Here is a 26760-nt window from a genome sequence, read left to right as displayed (position 1 = left end):
CTTAGGAGCATATAAATCTAAGAAAATGAAGACGAGTTACATAAAGAATTCACAATCGCCGAGGTAAAGAACGTAATAAGAACTCTGAAGAAAGGTAAAGCCGCAGGTCCAGACGCATTGCCAAATGAGCTTTACATGACTCTAATGGAAACTCTATCCCCATATTTAACGGAGTTGGTAAATCTGTCTTTCAAACAACATGACAAACTGCCTGATTCTTGGAACGACGTGGTAATAACTATAATCTTAAAACCAGGAAAAGATCCTACAAAATGTGAATCCTACCGCCCGATATTTCTGCTTAACGCAGACTATAAAATATTCACAAAGATAATGGCAGCTAGATTGGGAAGACTCATGCCCCAGCTCCTACACCCAGACCAGAAAGGCTTTACAAAAGGAAGACAACTGCACGAACTTACACACAAACATCTGAGCGCCATAGATATCGCCACACTAGAGAAGATACCTCTAACAATATTGACTGTCGATGCCGCTAAGGCATTTGACAGAGTAAACTGGGCTTTTCTGAATAAAATAATGATCACAAATAATCTAGGTAACTCCTTTTTGTATGCCGTAGGAGAAATTTATAAAACTCCAAGATCCAAAATTCTGATCAATGGCAATCTTACAAATGACTTCAGAATACAAAGAGGCACCAGACAGGGATGTCCCTTTTCTCCCTTGCTTTTTAACCTATATATCGAGCCCTTAGCAAACAAACTTAGAAACAACAAGGAAATAACCCCCTTTAAACATCAGGGATGGGAAAAAAGACTGCACTTTACGCAGATGACCTGATGCTATTCACAGATAACTATGCCAGCTCTAAGCTAGTCATAGAAAAAATCTTAAACAGCTTTGGAAAGGTTTCAGGATATTTAGTTAACCATACTAAAACAGAAATCATGACATGGAACACACACTTCAACAGCCCAAAAGTCAGGCAAGAGATAAAATACCTGGGTATTTCAGTGAGTCAGGACCTAGATAAAATTCCACAGAACAATCTAAACAGAGTGGCACGTGAGGTAAGGAAACTACTTATAGTATGGTCCAGCCTACCCTTAAGTTTTATAGGGAGGTCTAACATCATAAAAATTACTGTACTACCTAAAAATACATACCTCTTTAACAACATTCCGCTAGAATTTTAAAAAGACGCACTAAAAAAATTGCAGGGGGAAATCACTAGCTTTATATGGGCCTCTAAAGGAATAAGAATATCAAGGAAAAAACTCAGGAGAAAAAAAAGAGAACGGAGGGATAGCAAGCCAAGACCTGGCGGAATATCACAGGGCATTTCACTTCAAAAATATGAGAACTCTTTTAAAAATTCACCAATATTACCCAGAACATTTAAAGGCAATGACAGAAGCTGAGGACCATTTTCTTTTCAAGTTTGGACATCAAAAATACTTCAAAAAAATCAAACTAAAGATACTAAAGGAGGCAGCTAAATTATGGCTCTAAATTAGAACAATTCTAAATATTCCCTATTATAGCTCAATGGCACCGGTATGGGATTCACCAGGAACCCCGGATTGCTTAAAAGACGCTATGGCTAATCCTCTGAAACAAGCCGATATCAAATACTGGGGCCAACTTTTAAACGGATCAACACTAATCTCCTGGGAAGAACTACACACGATTTCCAACGGAACAGTCTCAAAATTCAAGTTTTATCAACTATACAGCTGGGCAAAAACAATTCCGGTATACGACAAAGACAGTAACAATCTCGAAAAAGAAATGATAAAAATGTTACCCATAAATAAGGAAATTGCAAAGTGGTACTGGACCTTTATAATGGCAGGAGACGAAAATATTCAGACGGAAGATCAAATTTAGGGGAGAGACCTGCCAATGATAGATCTAGACAGAGTATGGGAAGAGTCTCTAAAGAAATGTTGGTCAACACTAAAATCAGCTGCCTTGAAAAGAAATCATCTTTACACACTACACAGGGCATATTGGACACCAAAAAGACTATCAAAATTTAAAAATGCAGGAGTGAAAAAGTGCCCTAAATGTGGAGAAGAGAGAGCAAACGACGTCCACATGTTTGGCCATCCCTGGAAAACTTTTGGGAAGAAGTTGGTAAGACTCTAAGCTCAATCTTCCAAAGACAACTAAATGTAAGTACAAGTCTTATTCTTTTTGGGATTGGTAACTCAGGAGAAGGGCATGAACTAACAGTAAGTGAAGCAAATCTACTCTTCGTATTAATGGTCATAGCAAGGAGGGAGAATGTATTAAGTGGATTGGGCCATCGCCTCCAACACATCGAGAGTGGATGAATTCAGCCATTAAGATAAACAGACTAGATAGAAGGGGGAAAGCTAGCAAGAGATATAAATACTGGGAAATCATGGAAAACTACCTGACCTCTAATGTAAGGACAGAACATGCGGTCCCATGATTAATGCGAAAGCATTTTCTGGTTGATGAGTATAATACTCATAGAGTAGCCAAGGTGGCTAGCTCCCCTCTCCCAACAGCAGAAATGTTAATATGTAAATGGCTTAAAAGGGCTCCTCTGATACAGCGAAATAAGGGAAACTCCCCAACCAAGAAAGACCAAGGGGCAGTGACGGTACAAAAGTACAGAGGCAAAGACCTGAATTTCCATACACATAAAATTTTCACAATATGAGGACAAAAAAAAGAAAAAAAGAATAAAAAAAAAAAAAGAAATATCATACTATGTGGAGTGTGGTCAGTCAAATTGGACCATTCATATAGCCATCAATGCCAGGCACCATTGCACCATGTAGCAAGCTAGGTTGGTCTGGTGACTTGTCCGCACTCTGTCCACTTGATACATGAAGTGCCTGGTAATAACTGAAAATACTGCAACATGGCATAGGCATGTCCATCATTAGGTCATTCCAACTTTGCCTCATGCTACATGCCCAGAGCACATACAATACCAGGCATTTGTGAAGTCAATGTACTGTGCTTCATTTGTGCACAGTGTTCATGTTCAGCATTTACAGAGCAATGTACCATGTCTTTGTCTTGTTGGTGGACCTGACCCATACACCTGTGGCAAACTAGACAGCTTCGGAGATCCCAATGTTACCAGTGAGTGTCACCTGAATGTGTCTGTGCTCTGTAAGGATTTTGTGTTCTCATATATCGGTTACAGTGAGTTGTGTAAGGGGTATCATCAGTCAGCGGAAACAAGCTTCATCTTACATATAGATTCACAGCAGGAGTAGGAAAACATTGCATGTACAATTGACAGGGGTAAATTGCAATGTAAAGTAATTTCCAGTGTATGCAGGCCCGTGTGATGGACGGCTCTAAATCCGCTATGCTAATGTTTTGCCAGCTATGGTGTGGATACTTATGGCACATGTACCATCACCTGCCCCAAAATCAACAGATGGTCATAAGTTTAGAGGTCTCTTACCTGGACTGTGGACAGAAAGTGACAGCATGTTACCCAAAATATGTGACAGAAATGGTGCATGGGATAGGCTGTGAATTTACTGACACAGTATGTTTGCCCAAGTCACAGTGTGACCAGGACACAGGTATGGTTGGAGTACAACACATATCCCAGACAGTACTACCAATTGTCAACAGCACATTTAATGTTAATAGGTTCACAGTGAACGTTTTTTCAAATGTAATTGTCCTTCTATAGTGTGTTAACATCATACCATTCCCATGCCTGCAGAATATATTCCTTCAATCTACCAACATTGGTACAGTCTAAATGATTGAAGGTATGTCAGACATTCATGCCACTCAAACAGCAAAATATTTTGGAAGCCAAACATGTACCTGTAGTTCTGTGTGTAGCCAAAGTTTGGACTCCAATGGTCTTGGGTGATCATGTGAGCAGGCTCGGCTTACCGAAACATAATTCCTTCCTAGTATAGTTGCTGCGTATGTATTTATGAGGTGGCATAGTTGAAATCTATCATTCAAGATAGCAAAACAAGTGGGCAAGTTACATATCCCCATCTGTTGCTGTACATGTGTAAATCCATTGTGCATGCCAATGACTTAATTGGGTTCACCTCTTAGCCCACATTTATTGTTATATGTGGCAACTGTCACCCGCATCATGGGTACCTGCACATCCCTCAGAGTAGTGCATATTGTTGACAGATGACATGGGGTGACAGAGGAGCAATTGGGAAAATACCAGGGTGGTATAAAGGATGTTGTCACAAAATTCTATGTGAACATAGAATTGAAGGAATGAACTGCAATCTGCCTGTCTGATGCACATTTCTAGTGTGTGCGTCCACATGGTAGTCTATGGTCAATTGTGTGTGTGGTTGGTCCACACTGGCTGTGATGATTCCTATCTCAGTGCAGACAGAATAGGTATGATTCATTTTGGCACATGTCTTCAGTCCTCATATGCCAATGCAATTACATGCCTGACTCATGCCCTCACAGGCCTAATACCCTATAATAGGTGTTCATGTTCATACCTTTGTAGTGTGTTTTCTGAGAATTAAGGCCAATGTGTTAAGTGCAACCGGCATGTATGTACTTTATTGTCAGCATACAGGCCAGTTCATAGTTCATCTACTGCTGCATTACCTAAATACTGTCTCCCCCAGGAATTTTCAACCTTGATCCTTTTCAGGCTATTACCCACAAGGTACAGTACAATATATTCATACATATGAGATATAGAGCATTCATGAACACATTCTTCACATGGATAAAGTACGAGCTGATGTGAATCTAGGTGACAATCCGTACTGTAATATATGGACAGACACTTGGATATGTAAAGGACCTCATGCTATTGCTTGAATTTCATGATGTGATCTATGTAAAAGGGTTCTAGGTATGTCCATGAGTCAATATTGGAGAAGTGTCTAACAGATCTGTTGATTTGGAGGTAGCTAGCCACATTCTGTCTATGTTTCAACTTACTGGCCTAGAGTCATTCTCTGCTGCAATGTGTGTGACTTTGTGTATTTTCCATAACAGTTAAGCATTGCTGAGGCACAATATGTGTACGTGCTGCACATTACTCATTTCACATAGGTAATAGGTCATAGATTATACCCTCTTACATGCTGCATGACAATCCCCCAGGGAGTACCAAGATGGATCATGTGTGCCATTTAATGTGTACACAACATTTTGTTCTGAATCAGTTTTACTATTCACATGGGTAGACATTTACTAATGCAGTCACTGCCATTTCATGTCCCTACAAGGCCAAGTTCCGAGTAATTTTGCATTGTAACTTTAGGAGATGTATATGCCATTCCATCTTTTTTGGCTGGACATGCCACTTGTGCTACTAATAAGAATTCAAGCAAGTAATTGATGTTAACTTAAACTTGTTCTGATGCATATGTCCTTCCTCTCCAATGCCTGGCGGATCTTCGGTCTGGAAATTGCAGGAGTGTCCCAAGAGCGAACACACAATTGGGCGGCCTGCGCCTCCACTGACTGGGGACCTGAGATGCACAGCGCCGTTGCGTGGCCTGTCAAAGTGCCTGGCACATTAAAGGCGGGTGCTGGGGCTGCAGGCGGAACCCAATGATTGCGGTGGCTGAGAAGAACCATATAGGCTGCGGTAGAGGTGGTGCTGGCGGCAAGGTGCTAGTGTAGATCCTTGAGATTGAGAACGCTATATCAAGGCTGAGGCTCCCGCTGGGCTCCTGAGGTGAAAAACTGCGGCCCACAAAGTGTGGGAGAGGTCCTCCGGCATAACGCTACCCTCCACTCTGCCCCCCGGGGGTGGATGAGAGGTCTCTGCACAGATATCTCTGCTGCAAGGCCTGGGACCTGGTTTGCCTGACCCTAAAATGGCAGAGGTCATGTGAACTTGGGCTTTGAAGGCAGCCTCGTGGCTGAGCATCGGACTGGGCCGGTTACTTCTGTTCAGTGCTGGGGTCCCTCCCTGTGCCCTGAGATCGAGCCCTGGTGCACGGTCATGCCCAGGAGCTCAGGCGTTTAGTTCTCTCACAGTAGACCATTCAGGCACTTGCAGGCTCCCACAGTCAAAGTGGCCGACATGTGAGGAGCTTGGGCCGGGAGCTCCCCGGAAGGGATTTCCTTTCCAGCTCTAATCTCCTGTGTTCTACCCCCTCCTTGAGCCCTCAGACTCACCTGAGGTTATAGTGACGGCGGCCCTTCAACTCTCCAATTCCCACAATTTTGGTGTGTGATCTTACGATGGACCATGAGTTTTGCTAACCGCAGAACCCGAACAATCATGGCCGCTGCCCAGTGGAGGTGTTTTATCAGCTATAGAGGAGACTAGGCTCTGGTTCACCCCCTCTGCCATCACCTACCCAGGACATGGTTTCCCTCATCTCTCCGCTGTGTCTCCTTTCCTTTCCCACCCTCCAACAAATTCATCCCCTGAAATACTTTCCCCCCTGCCGGTCTGCCTGACCCAATCTGCTTTCCCTACCCCTTTTTTTTTTTTATAAAATTTTTATTTTGTAGTATGCAAGGTGAAAATGAAAGGGGGAGGGGAACAGAGCAAGGGGATCAAGAAAGAGAAAGGAAAGAAGAACAGGCAACATTCCGCCACAGATCCCCACACAGGGGGTGCCAAAAAAAAGGAACATGTTCGCAAACGAAGGGGCAATAGAGCATCAAAATCCACATCAAAGATGGCGGAAGCCAGGTGAAGCAGCGGAAGCGCGGACATGAAGGCCTGTCCGCCGCAGTGTCCAAACCTTGCCTGGAACTCCAACAGCGGATGCAATGTTCCCAGCCGGGAAGAGTAGCCCAAGCTCCATCTGATACATAGCGTCCGATCCTAAGGCACAGCAAGTCGCAACAGGAGAGAGAGAAAAAGAAAAAACACTGCCCCAACTACCCCCCCCTACCCTTCGTCCCTCCCCAACACCCAACCCTCCCAACCAGTGGTGGCGACCAGCATTCACACAATCCACAACAGTCACATCCGCAATCAAATTTGGAAAAGATGAAGTGCCCGCAGCGCTGACGGACAAACCGCCGAAGGCAGGCCTCGGGACAAAAACCTCACCAGGGGGCCCCAATTGCACATAAAGTTTTTAAAATTCCCTAGGAAGATGTCAGAGAGACGTTCCAAACTCAACAAACGCCACAGCCGTGCATGCCACAAGGAGATAGCGGGGGCAGACGGGCTTTTCCAAGCGGCTGCCAAAGTCAACTTAGCTGCCCCCAGACATAACCACATAATGCGCTTATCCGCCCTAGTCTGGTGTTCAAGCAATGGATCCCTAAGGCCTAGTTAAACAAAATCCATGGAATCGGGGAGCGGATAACCCAGGATATCTTTAATGTGGGAGAGAATCTCGGTCCAGAACGGCCGGATGGTGGGGCAGTCCCACCATATATGGCTAAAGTCCCCCAGCATCCCACAGCCACGCCAACACCTATCCGAAGCCGTTGGAAATATGCGATGTAGTTTAGATGGATATAAATACCAGTCGAAGATGAGCTTCATATGGGCCTCCCTGAGGTCGGTAGAATGGTTATGTGCCGTCACGTCCCGCCATAAGCTCCTCCACTCGTAGTCGGGAATGTCCCTCCCCAGTGTGGACTCCCAATGATCCTGATATCGCGGCCGCGGGGATATAGCAGTGTCTAGCAGCAGCCCATATAGAAAAGAGATCGTTCCTTTCATGGTGGACGTGCGAAGGAGGAAAGATTCGAATTTCGTCAAGGGTCTGGTAGCGGCATCCACTACACCAGGCGACGTCGCCCAGTGCAGGAGCTGTAGATGCCGAAAGCGCTCCGTTGGCAGAACTCCATAATCCCTCATACAGTTGTGGAAAGTGAGGGGTTCGGTGCCATGGAACAGATGGGTGAGGGCCCTACAGCCACCCTCCCGCCAAGTCTCGAAAGGACCCTCCGTCAACGCCGGGGGAAAGGCCGGATTGAAATGGATCGGGGTGAACGGGGACGGGAATGTGGTCCACCGGTCATCGCTACTCACCGTGTCCCAAACCTTCAACACCGTGCTGGTGGGAGTGCTAATGTACGCGTTTCTGGGCCGGTCCACCTTAGGCTTCCAGGCCAGGTCCCAGATGGAACGACCTGCAACACTCCGATCCATGTGGAGCCAGTGCTTCTCCGAGAGCTGTTGGGACCACTCTACTAGGACTCTCAATTGGGCAGCCTTGTAATACAAATGCATGTCCGGAAAGCCCACCCCTCCCTCCAATCGTGGGCGCCGAAGAACCGCGAACGGTAGCCGCGCCCGGCCGCCTTGCCAAACATACTTTAGCATCACGGTCTTCAGCCGATGAAAGTAGTCCAGCCCTATCGGGATAGGTAAGGCTTGAAAAAGATAAAGGAGCTTGGGTAGAAGAACCATCTTGAGTGCATGGACCCTGCCCAACCATGAGATGAATTTGGGCTTCCATCGGTCCATTTCCGCCCGGATCGATGCCAACATCGGGGGGAAGTTAGCCTGGAACAAGGCGCCTATGGTAGAAGTCAGGCGCACTCCCAGGTAGAGCAAGGACGATGACGTCCACGAGAGCGGAGCAAGCAGCCGGATCTGTTGCACCTCCCCCGGCGGCAAGGTTAGATTTAAGATGTAGGACTTGTCAAAGTTAACCTTAAATCCCGCCACCGCTTCATATGCCGAGAGTACCGAGTGGACCTGGGGTAGCGACAGCGCCGGGTCTCTAAGGGACAACAGGACATCGTCAGCAAAGAGCGAAATCTTATGCTGCTCACCTGTAAAGGGGAGCCCTAGAATCTGTTCATTCTCCCGGATCGCCAATGCCAACGGCTCTATGCTAAGGGCAAAAAGGAGGGGCAAGAGGGGACAGCCCTGGCGCGTCCCTCGGGAATGGCAAAAGCTCCCAGACCTATGGCCGTTAACCAACACTCGGGAGGTAGGGCTATTGTAATTGGCCTCAATCATCCGTATGAAATGTGGCGAGAACCCAAAGGCCACCAGCGTCCGGTGCAGGAACCCCCAGTCAACGCGGTCGAAGGCCTTCTCCGCGTCAAGCCCTACCAATACTGCTGGTATGCGGAACTGTTCCGCTTTTTCAATGAGATGGACGACGCGCCGCAGATTATCATGGGTCTGCCTACCCTTAATGAAGCCAGACTGATCCGGGTGGATTAGGGCAGGCATCAGATCTTGCAGCCTACCCGCCAGGATGGAGGAGTACAGTTTAGCATCCAGGTTAAGGAGCGCTATCGGACGGTAAGATGTACAGGAGGTAGGGTCCTTACCCAGTTTGGGGATAATAGTAATCAACGCCTCGGCCATGGAGTCCGTAGTTCTACCATCTGTCGCCATCGCGTTGAAGAGGGAGACTAAGTAGTCGCAAATCTCGGTTGCGAACGTCTTATAGAAAAGGGCCGTATAGCCGTCAGGCCCAGGGGCCTTATGCAACTTCAGGGCCTTGATAACATCCAAAACTTCTTCCCGAGTTATGGGGGAGGACAACAAGTCATTCCATTCTCTGGAGACTTTCGGGATAGGCAAACCTTCCAGAAACTCGGATTGAGCCTCCGGGTCGAGAGCGTCGCTAGAGTAGAGCGATGCATAGAAGCGACCAAATATGGCCGCCGTGTCCGTGTCTTTGTGCTGAATAGAGCCCGCGTAGTCACGCACGCCCCCTATATAATCTCTTTCGCGTTTGTCACGAAGTTGCCGGGCGAGGTGGCGCCCAATCTTATTGCCTTGAGAGTAGGAGGTACGCCGAAGGCGCAGAAGAGTGAATTCCGCCCTGTTGTTATAATGGGCCTTCAGCTTCCCTCTCACCGCCGTCAGGGGGCGCAGGGTCACCCTGGAGGGGTTCGCCTTGTGAGCCTGTTCTAGGGCGGCAAGTTCCGTTTCCAGAGCTTCCCTCTCTTCCCGCCGCAATTTATTCAGGTTTGCGTTGAGAGCGAAGCACGTGCCCCGCAGGGAAGCCTTGCATGCGTCCCACGTATTGTACACCGACGTGTCAGAAGGGGGATTGAGGAGAAAGAAATCACCAATGGCCTTGCGTAGTGCCTTACAGGACACCTTGTCTCTCACCAGAGCCGCCGGAAAGTACCACTTTCGCCAACAATCTCCCCCCGGGGCCCAGTGCAGTCCCAGAACTACCAGGCTGTGGTCCGATAACGTAAGCGGAAAGATATCAGTTAATTGTATATCCCCCCTGAGGGCCTGGCTAACCAAAATGTAATCTATACGTGAGTATGAACGATGAACGTGAGAGAAGAAAGTGTAGTCCCTGGTCTGTGTGTGGACAAAGCGCCAACTGTCAACTAGCCCCATTTCACTCAATTGATGCTGTGTTTCCTCCGAGAAGACGCCAGTGTCTGCCCTGCGTGCAACAGAACTATCCAAGTCCCTGTCCCATACCATGTTGAAGTCTCCCAGCAGAATTAGGTGCCTATCCACAAAGTCCCCCATCTTATCCAGCAAACCCTGCAGAAAGCCATTCTGACCTGAATTCGGAGCATACACTACAACAAAAGTACACAGGCGTCCATACAGCGTCCCCTTCACCATCAGCCATCGACCCTCCTTATCAGCACTCACCCCCAGGGGCTGAAAGTGGAGGGAAGCCCGGAAGAGGAGGGCCACCCCCCTGTGTTTCGTGGACGCGGACGCCCTGTAGATAAGGGGGAACTGCCTATGGCGAAGTAGCATTTCGTCCCTCCTAGCCAGGTGGGTTTCCTGAAGAGCGACCACATCCAGGTGATGGTCCGAAATCTACTTCCAAAGTTTCTGCCGCTTCTGAGGGGAATTGAGGCCCTTCACGTTCCAAGTGCCTATGCTAACAGGCATAATGGGGAACTAAAACTCCACGCCATGAATACGTCCAGACATCCACGCTCCACCTCCAGACCCCCGACACACACCAGGTTCCGATCCCATCGGGGGCATTCACTCACATGGAACCAAGGGAGAGACCCCAGCCACAACCATACCGAGGGGACCATGTGCATTCTCCCCAAGCCTCCCAGAACAGCCCTTTTCCCAAAAAATGCAAGAGCCGAGGAAGCACCATCATAGAACAAAAGAAACAACGCAAGGGTGAATAGTATTGAAGCCACCAACATCATGCATCCATCACACACGGTCGCCACCATGCCCCCCCTCACCCCCAACCCCAACTTCCCTGCCGCTGTACCCACATTCAAAGCACCAACTGACCCCCCCCCTGCAACAACCCAAAAACCAGAAGAAAAAAAGAGCACAAGGCCCGCAACCTGAAACGAACGTTCAGCAGTTCCAATGGGCCACAGGTCACACGGTCCACATCAGACTGGAATCGGGGTGGGGGCACCAGTTCGGGGGCCCCCAGGGCCAAGGCCCGGGGTGTCTTCTCCAAAAGTACCATAATACCCCAGGACCGGAGGAGCAGAGGCCCTCCGGCGCCCGACCATCAAAGAAGACAGGGATCATGCCGCTCCAGAGCTATGCTGAGTGTCCGCAAGGGTGGCCGAGGCCACCGACGCCACTGCCGACCCCCTCTCTTGCAAGCTGATAGAGTGGTCCGGACGTAATCGATCTGGAGAGGCGCCGACCCGGTGCCAAGATGAAGAGCGACGCCGCCGCCGCGATGGTGAAGACTGCGCCGCCTGAGATGATGGTTCCTCCTCTAGTCCCAGCAGCTCCCTCCCGACCTTCAGGGAGATGATCTGCTCCAGCCTGTTCTGCCATCTAAATATAATCCGGAAGGGGTGACCCCAGGAGTAGGAGATGCCACGCTCCCTCAGGAAAGCAGTCACTGGCCAAAATTCTCTCCGTTTCTGAAGTGTGGACGCCGCCAGGTCCTGGAACAGCTGCGGCCGATGGTCACGAAAGTGCAGGGTGGTGATGGCCCTGGCCTTCCGGAGGATACGTTCCTTCGTCTGGAAGTCATGGACACACGCGAGGATGTCCGGGGGGGGCCCACCCCGCCTGGGCAGGCCGACTCTGTGCACCCTATCCAACTTGATCTCCTGAACGTCCTCCTCATCCAGCACCTGTAGGAAGAGGGCCTGCACATATTCTCTCAAGTCTCCAGCTTCCCCGTCCCAGGGGACCGCCCTGATACGGATGTTGTTTCTCCTGGAGCGGTTTTCCAGGTCCTCGGCGTATGCTTGCAGGTTCAGGTTTTGGTTAGTAAGGCGGAGAACATCTTGTTGCAATTGGTGAACGTCATTCGCCATACTTAGATCATGATCTTCTAACGTGGCCACCCTCTCACCAATTCCGTCCACATCTCTTCGGACCTCTCGTAGGTCCGACGCTAGTTGAGCGCGAAGCTCGGAGATATCCTCCTTGATCGAGGCAAAAAGCTCCGACATGAACGCCTTGGTGGCGGGTGCCTCCTCATCCGACAGTCTAGTCGAGCTACTAGCTCCGGGAGAAGATGGCGGCTGCGATGCTTTAGAGGCTCCGTCCTTCACCGTCCTCCCCTTGCGAGGCAAGTTTGACATTGTGGCGGGCCGTGGAAACAAGGCCGCCCGAGACGTAGGCCGCTCAAAAACACCTGCGTCACAAGCAGCAGCCGCCCGAAAAATGGCGGCGTGGAGACTTCCCGTCAAGGATCTAGAGGGACGGCAGCAGGCCCAGAACGCCCATCTCACACAGCCGGGTCCCAAATACAACCACTCGACACCTCCAATGCACAATTTAGTTTGCCATCACCGGGCAGTGCGGGCCGGTAAGCAGTCCACAGTACAGTGCAGGCCCCCGAATCAGCCAATGTCCAAATCCGGGCGTTCCGTATAGGTCCAGCATCCCCGAGCCGCAGGCGAAGCAGGGCACGAGGCCACCCCAAGCAGTACAGTACTCACAGGAATGGGGAGGACCCTCCAATCCAGTAGAGGCCTTCAAGGGTGCCGACGCGGCATGCAGGAGTGGCCGCGATCAGATCGAACGGCTCCGCCAGATCTCCACGGCTCACATTCCACGTGGTCAGCCGTCCGTCGAGCCTCTCAGCCCTTCAAAGCAAGGAGTCCACCATCAGACCAGAGTCCCGCTGTAGAGGAGGGAACGCTATGGCGAAGGAAGGCAGAAGGCGTCCGCCGTTCCGCGAAGCCACGCCCAGCCGGCGCCGAGTCGCTGCAATCCGCGGCAGGTTCGCTCCCACGCAAGGCCGGTGCTCAACAGGCCCAATAATGAAGGGCACCCGGTGGTGTTGTACGGCCACTCCGGGACTCGCCGGGAACACCGGACCACTCCGCTCGATGCCGCTGGCCTCTGCGACCGTGTCAGAGCAGATTGGCGCCCCGAAGGCGATGCTGTACAAAGCTTAGCTGGTCGGGCGCCGGAGCGACTCGAAAGCACGTCTTACTCCGACGCCATCTTGGCCACGCCCCACTCCCTACCCCTTTTTACCTTCCCCCTCTTCCTTATTTGCCCCTTAGAACATGTGTCTTGGTTATGCTTTGCACTAGTAACTCATGGTCTCTTTTCCCTATGTTATACTTGGCTCCTGTAACTGTTGGTAATTTTGTTAACTTGTAACTCGCTGATCCTCATGTAAAGCGTTCTGATACCTCCGGGTCTAGCCAGCACTATATAAAACTCTGCAACTAACAACTTGACCCCAGAACAGGAGAAGGCCTATCAAATTTGCTTGGCGAGATACCACCACCGCATGCATGTTGCAAAGACCTACAGGTGCATGGGAAGGAAGCCAGAGGAATAGAAGAGAGTAGGGACATGGAAGTCACCACCTGGAAAGCACTGGACAGGGCAAGTACCAGGCAGGAAGTAGAGGGGTCCCAAAGTGGTGATCCAGGGGCAGTCCTGGGACCCTCCTCATCACAGTTGGCTCTGCCACCACAGGCTGTCCCCGCTACCCCAGTTCAACACTTACTGTATAAAAAGCCGGCTGCCCTTGAACTGTAGGTGGCCACACTCATGAGAATGTTTTGCACCTTACGGCTGTCAGTGAAAAGGATCACTGAACAACTGTAGGCCTCCCTCCAACTTTCTGTCTCTCCCCAGTTTAAATTTGTTGTTTTTAGTTATCAGCATTTTAGCATAGGTTAGGATAGGTTGTAGTATAGGGATAGGTTAGGTTAGTTTTAGTGATTTTTTTAATACTAATATGTATCTGCTGTTAGGTGGGGATATGGGTGGGTGAGTTATTAAATAATTAGGGGATAATGTTTACAATATGCATAAAAAAATAAAAAAATAAAGAAAATAAATAACAATACAAAATATATATATTCGTTCAGGCCATTATGAAAATCTACAACGTCAAATGCTTGCCCATGGTGTTGTATGGGAGTGAGGTGTGGGGCTACACTAACTCAAGCGAGACTCAAATGGCAGAAAGTATTTTCTTCAGAAAAATCCTATCACTCTCCCAATCAGCAGCATCATTTAATGTGCACGAAGACCTGGGGGCTAGTTATATTTCTGATCATATTGCTGTAGCTCCGATACTAGGTTGGTTGAGAATCTGGTCCCAGTCAGTGCCGAGTTTAAATCAATTAATTATCCAGGACTGTCTGTCCCTAGATAAGGCCATGGCTATACCATGGATCTGGTACATTAAAACTCAACTGGACTTAATGGGTAGCAATGACTTGTTTACAAACCCGATGGCTTTAAGTAAAATCATGATTAAAGCAGTAAAATCCCAGTTTATAAACAGGTTGGATGTAAAGAGGGAAGAGGAGGAATTGGCTAAACCTTCGGTCAGAAAATTTGTTATGTTAAGTGCAGGGAGAGATATCCAGCCGAACCTGACATACATAAATAAGCCATTCCACCTGTTTTTACTTGTACGGTTCAAACATGGTATCCTCCCTTGGCTGCTATCTTTTCCCGGGGGGTTTGTTAAATATGGGTCGCTTGGGCCGTGTCCGTGTGAAAATAAATCAGAGCAAAATGTCATCCACATGATTTTCATTTGTAAATTTTATGTACCACAGCGAAAGAAATGTATTCTCCCACTATTAAGAGGTTGTAATTTTGAACAGGTTAGACCAGCCCTGGTTTATTTACAAATGTTAGGATCCGCTGTGATATGTTTTGGGGTGGCGAGCTACATTACAGGGGCAGTGAGATACCGAAATAAAATGCTGCTACCTTAATCGCTGCCTTTTTGTGCCCATACTATCTTGATATTTTTAAATGTAAAGATTATTGTATATTATGGAAATTGGAATTTTTTGAAAATATTAACTTTTAATTTGGTGACAAACTTTTTATTGTGTCTCGGCATTCACCAACTATTTTATTTCTGCACATTGTAATTTATTTAGTAATCATGATCCAAAAATGTGATTAATTATGAAAGGAATTTACTGTGTGTGATTTGATGGTTTTCAAATTTTTAACCGAATAAAGCTATTGTGAAACTGTAAACTAGGTGGGTGGGTTATTAAATAATTAGGGGATAATGTTTACAATATGCATAAAAAAATAAAAAAATAAAGAAAATAAAAAACATTACAAAATACATATATTTGTTTAGGTTTTAATGTTTAGGGGGGAAGAACCCTGTCCTACCGGGCAGCCAAACTTCAGAACACAATGCTGATCTCAATCAGGCTACAACCTAACAGAGCTTTGTTCGGGAGAATGACCAAAACCTGGCTGTTTACCAACTAAATAAGCCTAATTCTGCTCACTACATAACAGTTACCACCTAGGCAAAAGTTGCGCTTTATAAATGTATCACTCGCTCACTCAGGTAGTTCAGTCTTAAAATGCATTTATGCAGCTATGTATTCTGGTCACCTGAGGTCTCATCTTGTGTAAATAGTGTATGTTTGATGTATATATATTTATTATGAATATACTTGTACATTCATGGTTTTATATATGTATATATATATAAATAATGTATTATTTTTCTACACCTACTTTTAACATGATATTTTAGATCAAGTGTATAATTGTTATTTATGGAGATGACAATTGTTTACATTACACTATTTGCACTTTACTGACGTCTTGCACATTGCCAATTTTGCACTGCATTTTTGAATCTCTTAAATTGGATTATCCCGTGATTTTTAACTTGTATTGCTAAAAATGACAGTATGGCATTGGCACTTTACTTACGGTTGTTTGCACATTGCGATTTAGGCTGAATTCAGGGATTATCCCGAGATGTGCGTTGCAATCAGCACTGAAACGTTGTCTATGTCTATGACTCAAGATATTTTGCATGTGACCATGTTCCACCAATGATTTAACATTATGACCAGCATTTGCACTTTAAAAGTTGCCTCCTCCCTAGCATGCGTCATGTGATCAAGGCCTCCGTGAAGGCCGAAACGTCATGCTGAGGTGTGCCGTCTTCCCAACTAAATAAAACACACTGCCCACCTGCACTTGGGTCTCCTCTCTTCTTCTGCCCTGTGGTATCCAGGATTGGGCTCCTTGTTTTACATATATATATATATATATATATATATATATATATATATATATCTTGCTTCTCCACACGCCACAGGCGGGGCACTTCCTGGTCGGGTGCAGTAAACGCGGTGGCGTACCGCGATATAAATCCCAGCTCCAAACTTCCCTCAAATCCTTTAGGAAAGAAAAGCACTCGCGAGGATTCTTTAGCTCAACAGCAGTTTATTCAGGACAAACGCGTTTCGGATTTACATCCTTCGTCAGTGTCGTAAGTTCTAAACAAAAATACTGGCGGCCATATTTTATTAAAACATCACATGTCACGTGTCTAGGGGTAATAGAGGACGGACTTGGCGTCATCATAATAATATGAGCGCCATTTTAACACGGTAAAATGCCGGTCAACAACTGTTTCTTTACACAACAGAACCCACAAGATTTGTCGGTTAGAGAATTCATTTGTCATGCATTTCAACATATAACAAAATCATCAATAAAAAAGAATATTCATTTCACTCAATTAAGCCGTGGATCGGCAATGCAGCCTTAATTAAAAGACTGCTTGAGTCCTATATACCCCACATGTAATTATGCCGTGTATCGGCTAGAGCGACATGTTGACAAGTGACACATTTGCAGACAGTATCTCAAGGTCATTTTCAGATTTCATGATATTTCATTTATTCAAATGGATGGCCAATTCTTCCCCACTGTTTAACCCTTTTGGAATCTTGGTTCCCATGTCTATAATGTAGCGTGACTCCAGCCTCCTGAGTTTAAGTAGACGGTCTCCCCCTCTAATGTTAGTTGGTAGATAATCCAAACAATAATATTGCAACAGGTCCCTGTTGCTATTATGTTTGATGGAGAAGTGTCGTGCTACAGGATAGCTGAAATCTTTATTTTTTATGGCTCTCATGTGTTCCAATATCCGAAGTTTAACCATATTGATGGTGCTCCCCACGTACTTCAGTCCGCAAGGACACACAAGACAATATACTGCATAGCTGGTTTGGCAGGTCATGAATTTGTTAATCTGTTTGTCTTGCCTCATGCCCTCTACCTTGTATGTTCTGACTCTTTTACTAGCTACGCAGGCCTTGCACTTCCCGCATGGAAAGAATCCTTTCATTTCCTTGAGGGTTTTTTGGGGTTTGGTTTGAGACTTCTCTAGGTGACTGGAAACCAGGGCATCTTTCAAGGAACGAGCCTTTCTAAAGGTTATGAGGGGATGGATAGGAATGTCTGGGGCAATAACGGCATCTGTTTTCAATATGTGCCAGTTTTTCCTCAGAATGTTCCTTATCGTGTTGGACTCCTTGGAGAAAGTGGTGATCATCCTAAATTTCCCTGTGTCTTTAGTAATCTTTTCTTTGGTATTTAACAAATCTTCTCTTTTTAAATCCTGAACTTTTCTGCGTGTGTTCTCTAGTAGTGTAGCGCTGTATCCTCTTGTGTTCTACACGCGGACAGCGGTCATCCTCAGAAACTAAAAGATAGTATCCCCTATGGGGAATTTTTGAGGTTAAAAAGGAATTGTTCGAGCGAGGTCAGCTACAATACAGCTTTGAAAGGAAGTATAGACCGCTTCCAGGCAAGAGGATACAGCGCTACTTTCTCCAAACATAATAGCAACAGGGACCTGTTGCAATATTATTGTTTGGATTATCTACCAACTAACATTAGAGGGGGAGACCGTCTACTTAAACTCAGGAGGCTGGAGTCACGCTACATTATAGACATGGGAACCAAGATTCCAAAAGGGTTAAACAGTGGGGAAGAATTGGCCATCCATTTGAATAAATGAAATATCATGAAATCTGAAAATGACCTTGAGATACTGTCTGCAAATGTGTCACTTGTCAACATGTCGCTCTAGCCGATACACGGCATAATTACATGTGGGGTATATAGGACTCAAGCAGTCTTTTAATTAAGGCTGCATTGCCGATCCACGGCTTAATTGAGTGAAATGAATATTCTTTTTTATTGATGATTTTGTTATATGTTGAAATGCATGACAAATGAATTCTCTAACCGACAAATCTTGTGGGTTCTGTTGTGTAAAGAAACAGTTGTTGACCGGCATTTTACCGTGTTAAAATGGCGCTCATATTATTATGATGACGCCAAGTCCGTCCTCTATTACCCCTAGACACGTGACATGTGATGTTTTAATAAAATATGGCCGCCAGTATTTTTGTTTAGAACTTACGACACTGACGAAGGATGTAAATCCGAAACGCGTTTGTCCTGAATAAACTGCTGTTGAGCTAAAGAATCCTCGCGAGTGCTTTTCTTTCCTAAAGGATTTGAGGGAAGTTTGGAGCTGGGATATATATATATATATATATATATATATATATATATATTCACTGAAAAAAACCATAGGTTTGACACCAGTTATAGTTAGCTGGAAATTTTACTGACATAAAACCAATGAAATTCCACGTTATAGTTAGTTGGACTCACTATAACTTGCGCGTGTAATGCACTGCTGATGACATTACATATTACATCACTCATGACATGGTCAGTGACATCACTCATGACATCACTGATGACACCATCCAGTGAATGTGTATCTTACTGAAAAATAAATATTTTTTATATATGTATATGTAAAGGTCGATGGAAGAATAAATGTTTAAATAAATGTTTTAATGAATGTTTTTTAAAAAAAAATGATTGGTTAACTGGCTTATTAAGTGTATCTTAGTGAATACATATATTAGCGAGTAATGTTAAAATATTTAAATATATGTATCAGTGTTTCACTTTGTGAATAAGTGGCTGCATGGGTTGATGAGTACCTACATGTGTGTGTATATGGGTTATTAGATGTTTTTTAGTATCAGTATGAGTGTCTCTATGGTTTGGTGGGGGTGTTACTTATCATATAGATCCATCAATGACTGACTCACTGTTTCTATATTTTTTGAAGACAGCATATGTGCAGGACTGTATGGGTGGATGAGCGTGTATATGTGTGTGTTAGTGAGTGAATGCCTGCCTCACTAGTGTCTTTATCAGTAACGAGATATGTTTTAATTTAGTATATGTGAGTATTGATATATATAAGTCAGTATATGTGAGACTAAGAGATAGAAAGAGTTCCTGTTTAAATAAGTATGTATTTCTATAAGTGATTGTTTAAGAGAGTAAGTATGTATAAGTTTCCTTAGAAGTAACGTGGTAGTGTGTGTATAGTTGTATATGCAAATAAATGGATGTTCAATAGTTTATTTGCATGTGTGAGTATGTGTGTGAGTAACTTTTGGATGATTGTCGGTGTGTAACAGTATGTATAGGTGTATCTCTACATATGATGAGTGAGTATATGTATGAGTGACTATATAGAACTGTTGGTGAATGAGAGAATGTGTATATAGATGGTGGAATTACTGAATTGGTTGTTGTAACTGGTATGGGTATCTCCATTTTTTTTCAGTGAATTTCATAGGTTTTTCAAATGCTATTTCCTAACTATAACGTGTGTAAAACCTATGGTTTTTTCAGTGAATTTCATAGGTTTTTTGAATGCTAGTTCCTAAGTATGAAATCACGTTCGTAACTAGACAGTGTCACCGCCAACACGTCCTGAGAAGCGCATGTAAAGTCATGTGACTTGAAAACAAGACTTCCAATTGGTTCTTAGTAGTTTCTGTTCTGGAATTTACACGAAGCACTCCACCCACTTTCCTCACAATCTTTTCTACTCTCAAGAGACAACAACGTCGAGCATCTTCCGGAAAACTTTGCTGAAATGGCTGCCCTTTCGCATTCATCTTCCGAATCTGAAGGAAATGAGCGACCACCATTAAGAAGAAAAAAGGAATCTTTCATTTGGCAATTTTTTACTTATCCTGAAGATCAAAAGAAAGTGAATGCTCCAAAAGTAACCTGCACGATATGCAATTCGGAGCTCTCAAGGGGAAATCCAAATAGAAAATATTCCTTTTCTATACACACCATGCTGCGGCATGTTAAACAAAGGCACCCTGAGCATTATGCAAAAGCATCGACAAGAGCCCTGGCCACGCTATTACCATCAGAGGTGGCCAGCACATCTTCTGGTGGAGAACCTGTATCTCCATCGAGTGCTGAGATGGACTTGAGACCATATCTTGCGAAGGTGCACATGAAATGCAACGAGTGTGGAGAAATTCTTTTGTATGGAGAGCAGAGCCTCGTTCTTATTAAACTCAAAATTGAAAGTCATAAATGCCCCAAGAAAAGATACATTTCTTTACTTCATTTTCATAGTATTACATACTGAAAAATGTAGTAGCAACTTTAAGAAATCGAAAGCATCATAACACTTGTTTCCCCAAAAAAAATTTAAAAAAAAACTTCTTTTCAGAACTAACTATTTCCACCAAAACGTGCTCCAAGAGCATATTATGAAATGTGTTTTCGCCGCTTTATTTTAGTGCGAGACCGGGTGCGCGCACCCTCCTATCGCGTACAGGACCTGACACTTGCATGTGAAGTCATGTGACTTCAAAACAACACTTCTAATTGGTTCTTGGTAGTTTCTATTCTGGAATTTACACGCAGCACTCCACCCACTTCCATCACTTTTTTTTCTACTCTCAAGAGAGAACAACGTCGAACATCTTCCCGAAGACTTCGCTGCAATGGCTACCGTTCCGCATTCATCTTCCGAATCTGAAGGAAATGAGCGACCACCTTTGACAAGAAAAACGGAGGCCACGCTATTACCATCAGAAGTAATCAGCACATCTTCCGGTGGACGACCTGTATCTCCATCGGGTGCTGAAATGGACTTGAAACCATATCTGGCGAACGCGCACATGAAATGCACGAACTGTGGAAAACTTCTTGTATACAGAGAGCAAAGCTTTACTCTAATTAAACACAAAATTGAGAGTCATAAATGCTCCAAGAAAATTTCTTCACTTTATTTGGATAGTATGACATACTGAAAAATGTCGTAGCAACTTTAAGAAATCAAAAGCATCATAACACTTGTTTCCAAAAAAAAAAAAAAAAAAAAAAAGTTCTTTTCAGAACTAACTCTTTCTACCAAAACGTGCTCCAAGAGCATATTATAAGATGTTTTTTCGCCGCTTACATTTAGTGCGCGACCGGATGCGCGCACCCACCTATCGCGTACAGGCGTCGAGACACGCATGTGCAGTCATGTGACTTTAAAACAACAGTTCCAATTGGTTCTTACTAGTTTCTATTCTGCAATTTACACGGAACACTCCACCCACTTCCCTGGAAAACCAGTTTATCGAAAAACTTTTAAAGCCTCCTCTTATGAAATATTCGACATCGTTCACATAGCAGAGTATTTATTTATTTTATTTATTTATTTATTGCTATTTATTAAGCGCAGCATATACCCGAAGGCGTCTTGGCGCTGATTGTTTGCAGTGGTCTCAAAGATGATAATTATCTGAGCAATACCTTTAATGAGTTATTGAGTGAACAGCCATGTTTTAAGTTTCCTGCGAAACTGGAGCAGCGTTGGGCAGGTTCTTAAGTCCAGCGGGAGGGAATTCCACAATTTGGGTGCCGCGACCGTAAAACGACGGTCGCCCCACGATACTGTTTTTACACGGGGAATCATTAAAAGATTGTTATTGGAGGACCTAAGTTGGCGAGAAGGCTGGTATGGTTTCAGTTGCTCACTCAGTGAGTCTGGGCCTTGTCCATTAAGTGTCTTATAGACAATACATAATGATTTAAATTTAATCCGATTCTGGATTGTCAGCCAGTGTAATCGTGAAATTGCATCTGAGATGGATGCATATTTTGGAATTCCAAAAACCAGGCGGGCTGCGGCATTTTGTACTGACTGCAGTTTCCTCAGTACTCTGGATTGTGTATTTAAAAATAGACCGTTGCAGTAATCCAGTGACGATAAAACCAGGGAGCTGACTAAGGTTTTAATGGCCTTCACAGGGAGGTAAGGACTGATTTTTTTAATCATGCGGAGCTTATAGTGGGCTGTGGAAGCCACTTTATTTGCATGGTCCATAAAATTGAGGCCATCATCAAAGATGACGCCCAAATTCCTGACCTTAGGGACTGGTTTGGGAACAGCACCAAAACTGGATGGCCACCATTCTGCTGACCAGCTGGGTGACATTGGGCCAAATAATAGTACTTCAGTTTTTTCTGAATTAAGTTTTAAGCAATTGGTTGCCATCCAGTTTCCTATCTCCGTCATTCCCCTCTGAAAACGTTGGGCCACTTCTGGTCCATCTCCCTTTATGGCCATAACCAATTGTGTGTCATCAGCATATGAGGTAAGGCCCATCCCGTGTGCCTTGATGACATTAGCAAGGTCCGACACATAGATATTAAATAGTGTCGGACTCAGGGATGAGCCTTGAGGTACCCCACATGGCAGCGTCAGCTCAGCAGATTGGTAAGGTCCTAGGGTGACTGCTTGAGTTCTCTCTGAGAGAAAAGTGGCTAGTAGTTCTTTGGCTGTGTGACAAATGCCCATCTTCTCGACACGGTCGACTAAGATCTTATGGTCGACCGTGTCGAATGCCGCTGAGAGGTCAAGCAGTATCAGTACTGCGGTTCCGCCAAGGTCTCTAATTCGGCGTACATCATCAGCGGCTTTCATCAGGGCTGTTTCTGTCCCATGATGTTTCCGAAACCCGAACTGGGTATCATCCAGTAAACTAAACCTCTCAATGTATTCTGATAGCTGGATATTCATGGCCTTTTCCACCACTTTGGCCAGGAAGGGCAGATTAGCAATTGGCCGGTAGTTTTTTAGTTCGGTCTTGTCTGCTCCTGGTTTTTTTAGGAGAGGTTTAAGCAGCGTAGGTTTTAAGAACTGAGGGTAGTTACCTGAGCACAGTATGGAATTACATACCTGTGTTAAAACAGGTATTATTGAGTCCATCAGTGGGAGGAGGACTGAAGATGGGCAAGGATCAAGTGTGGAGCCTGATTTGATGGTTGATACAATGCTCAATGTTTGGTCATCTGTTATTGCGGTAAAATTAGGAAAAGTTGGAGTTTGTTGTTTTCTCAATGTCAGGGGTTCTATTGAGATGTGTGAAGTATCGGTTGATTTACAGGAAAATGCCTGGTAGATATCATCTACTTTAGAAAAGAAGAAGTCTGCCAATGCATCACACATATTTTGAGATGGTGGTGGTGTTAGGTCTTGGATATGGCCTGATAGGGATTTAGTAATTTCATAAAGCTTTCGGCTTGAGTTTTTTGCTTGCTCTATTTGATCTGAATAGAAGGATTTTTTTGCGGCTATGATCATACTTTTGTAAACAGCAAGAGATTCTTTGTAGCGTAACTTAAATGTCTGGTCATAATTTTTTCTCCATTGCCTCTCCAATTGTCTATTTTGATGTTTTTGTATTTTTAGTTCCTCTGTATACCATGGTGCTGTAGGAGCCGATCTATTCTTTGAGATAGTTTTAGTAGGGACAAGAGGATTTATGGCTTGACTCAGCCAGTCATGATACCGCTGTGTTGCTACAGCCGAGTCGGTTGGTATGCTCGGTCTTGTAATGTCGAGCTGCTTTATTAGATCAGTCTGGTTGATATTATGCCAGGCTTTAATAGAGCTCTGATGAGTCCTTGCAATTACCTTATTTGTGGTGTTGGTTATGGTTAGAGTAGCGAGTATTACATAGTGATCTGTCCACGTCATTGGTAGAATACTGGAGATCTGTAGGCCTTGTGCATTGGAGAAGATTCCATCTAAAATATGTCCGGCCTGGTGCGTGGGTGCAGTAATAAGTTGTGTGAGTCCCATGGTCTGAGATTAAGGTAGTAGTATCTCTATCATTTTCTACATCTAGATGAAAGTTCAGGTCACCCAACACTGTTACAGGGTTTTCTAGTGCCAAGGTTTCTAATATCGAGTTTAAATTGGTCAGAAAGGTAGACTTGGCTCCTGGCGGTCTGTACAGAAGTAACCCTTTAAAATTGTAAAGGGGGGTGAGTTTTATAGAGTATCTTAAGATTTCGCACGATGTATCTGGGATGTGTGAAGTCGTGACTTCAAATTTGTCTCTGGCTATAATGGCAAATCCGCCTCCCCTCTTTATTGGTCTGTCCTGTCTATAGGATTTGTAACCAGCCGGTGTAGCTATAACCAGGTCTGGTTCAGATGCGTCGTCAGTCCACGTCTCCATTATGAAAAGAATATCCAGCTTAAAATCAGTTATTAAATCTGCTATTTCATGACTATGTTTGACTAGAGACCTTGAATTAATAAGGGCTAGGTTTACTGTGGTAGGAGTATTTGGTTTTGAGCGTGGTCTTTCCTTGTTTAACAGTGTTGTAAACTGGCAATGTGTACAACTATGACCACATATCGTAATGTTGTTAGATAAGTCTAATAGAGTACAGGCTGGGTTTATAGTCGGTTTATAGCTCATCAAGGATGCTCTTGTGTAGACTAGATGGGAGTTTGTGGAGATTGGACCAGGGGTCTGGGCCCTCGGCCCGGAACCGGCGCGGACGGGCGCAGACGGGCTTGCCTCTGGCGCGCCTCCGGCGCGCCGCCGGCGCGCCCGCTGCGCCCGCCCGCTGCGCGGACGGGATGTATCTGTTCTTTTGTACATGGTTGGGCGGGAAAAGTGGGAGGGTTCGACCAGCTCGACCGCTAACCCTACCTCCGCAAGATGTCAGCGAAGGAGAGTCGGTTAAGGTCCCAGCGTCTGAATGCAGGCGCGGTGCAATCGGCCAGCTGATTGAGGCAGCCTCGGTGCGAAGCGACTCTCGCGCCGAGGTGTGGTATTTAAAAAGCTACAGCTAAAATATTTACAACTTTAAAATAACACGTGAGGATATTCAATCACGCATATGTTTAACGTGGCAGTTCAATTTCTGAGCAAAGGTAAAGTAAGATGCCCCCGGCTTCCGCCTCAGGGGTGAGAAGTGCAAACAGTGCTTACTGGCGGGGAATCCTTTTGTAGCTAGAGAAGGGGGAGGGCTCGACCAGCTCGACCGCTACTCCTACCTCCGCAAGATGTCAGCGAAGGAGAGTCGGTTAAGGTCCCAGCGTCTGAATGCAGGCGCGGTGCAATCGGCCAGCTGATTGAGGCAGCCTCGGTGCGAAGCGACTCTCGCGCCGAGGTGTGGTATTTAAAAAGCTACAGCTAAAATATTTACAACTTTAAAATAACACGTGAGGATATTCAATCACGCATATGTTTAACGTGGCAGTTCAATTTCTGAGCAAAGGTAAAGTAAGATGCCCCCGGCTTCCGCCTCAGGGGTGAGAAGTGCAAACAGTGCTTACTGGCGGGGAATCCTTTTGTAGCTAGAGAAGGGGGAGGGCTCGACCAGCTCAACCGCTAACCCTACCTCCGCAAGATGTCAGCGAAGGAGAGTCGGTTAAGGTCCCAGCGTCTGAATGCAGGCGCGGTGCAATCGGCCAGCTGATTGAGGCAGCCTCGGTGCGAAGCGACTCTCGCGCCGAGGTGTGGTATTTAAAAAGCTACAGCTAAAATATTTACAACTTTAAAATAACACGTGAGGATATTCAATCACGCATATGTTTAACGTGGCAGTTCAATTTCTGAGCAAAGGTAAAGTAAGATGCCCCCGGCTTCCGCCTCAGGGGTGAGAAGTGCAAACAGTGCTTACTGGCGGGGAATCCTTTTGTAGCTAGAGAAGGGGGAGGGCTCGACCAGCTCGACCGCTAACCCTACCTCCGCAAGATGTCAGCGAAGGAGAGTCGGTTAAGGTCCCAGCGTCTGAATGCAGGCGCGGTGCAATCGGCCAGCTGATTGAGGCAGCCTCGGTGCGAAGCGACTCTCGCGCCGAGGTGTGGTATTTAAAAAGCTACAGCTAAAATATTTACAACTTTAAAATAACACGTGAGGATATTCAATCACGCATATGTTTAACGTGGCAGTTCAATTTCTGAGCAAAGGTAAAGTAAGATGCCCCCGGCTTCCGCCTCAGGGGTGAGAAGTGCAAACAGTGCTTACTGGCGGGGAATCCTTTTGTAGCTAGAGAAGGGGGAGGGCTCGACCAGCTCGACCGCTAACCCTACCTCCGCAAGATGTCAGCGAAGGAGAGTCGGTTAAGGTCCCAGCGTCTGAATGCAGGCGCGGTGCAATCGGCCAGCTGATTGAGGCAGCCTCGGTGCGAAGCGACTCTCGCGCCGAGGTGTGGTATTTAAAAAGCTACAGCTAAAATATTTACAACTTTAAAATAACACGTGAGGATATTCAATCACGCATATGTTTAACGTGGCAGTTCAATTTCTGAGCAAAGGTAAAGTAAGATGCCCCCGGCTTCCGCCTCAGGGGTGAGAAGTGCAAACAGTGCTTACTGGCGGGGAATCCTTTTGTAGCTAGAGAAGGGGGAGGGCTCGACCAGCTCGACCGCTAACCCTACCTCCGCAAGATGTCAGCGAAGGAGAGTCGGTTAAGGTCCCAGCGTCTGAATGCAGGCGCGGTGCAATCGGCCAGCTGATTGAGGCAGCCTCGGTGCGAAGCGACTCT

Source organism: Lissotriton vulgaris, chromosome 4_1 (assembly GCF_964263255.1).
Source record: "Lissotriton vulgaris chromosome 4_1, aLisVul1.2, whole genome shotgun sequence".
NCBI lineage: Eukaryota > Metazoa > Chordata > Amphibia > Caudata > Salamandridae > Lissotriton > Lissotriton vulgaris.
The sequence above is the reverse complement of the archived record's forward strand: the minus strand, read 5'-3'. Positions refer to the sequence as shown.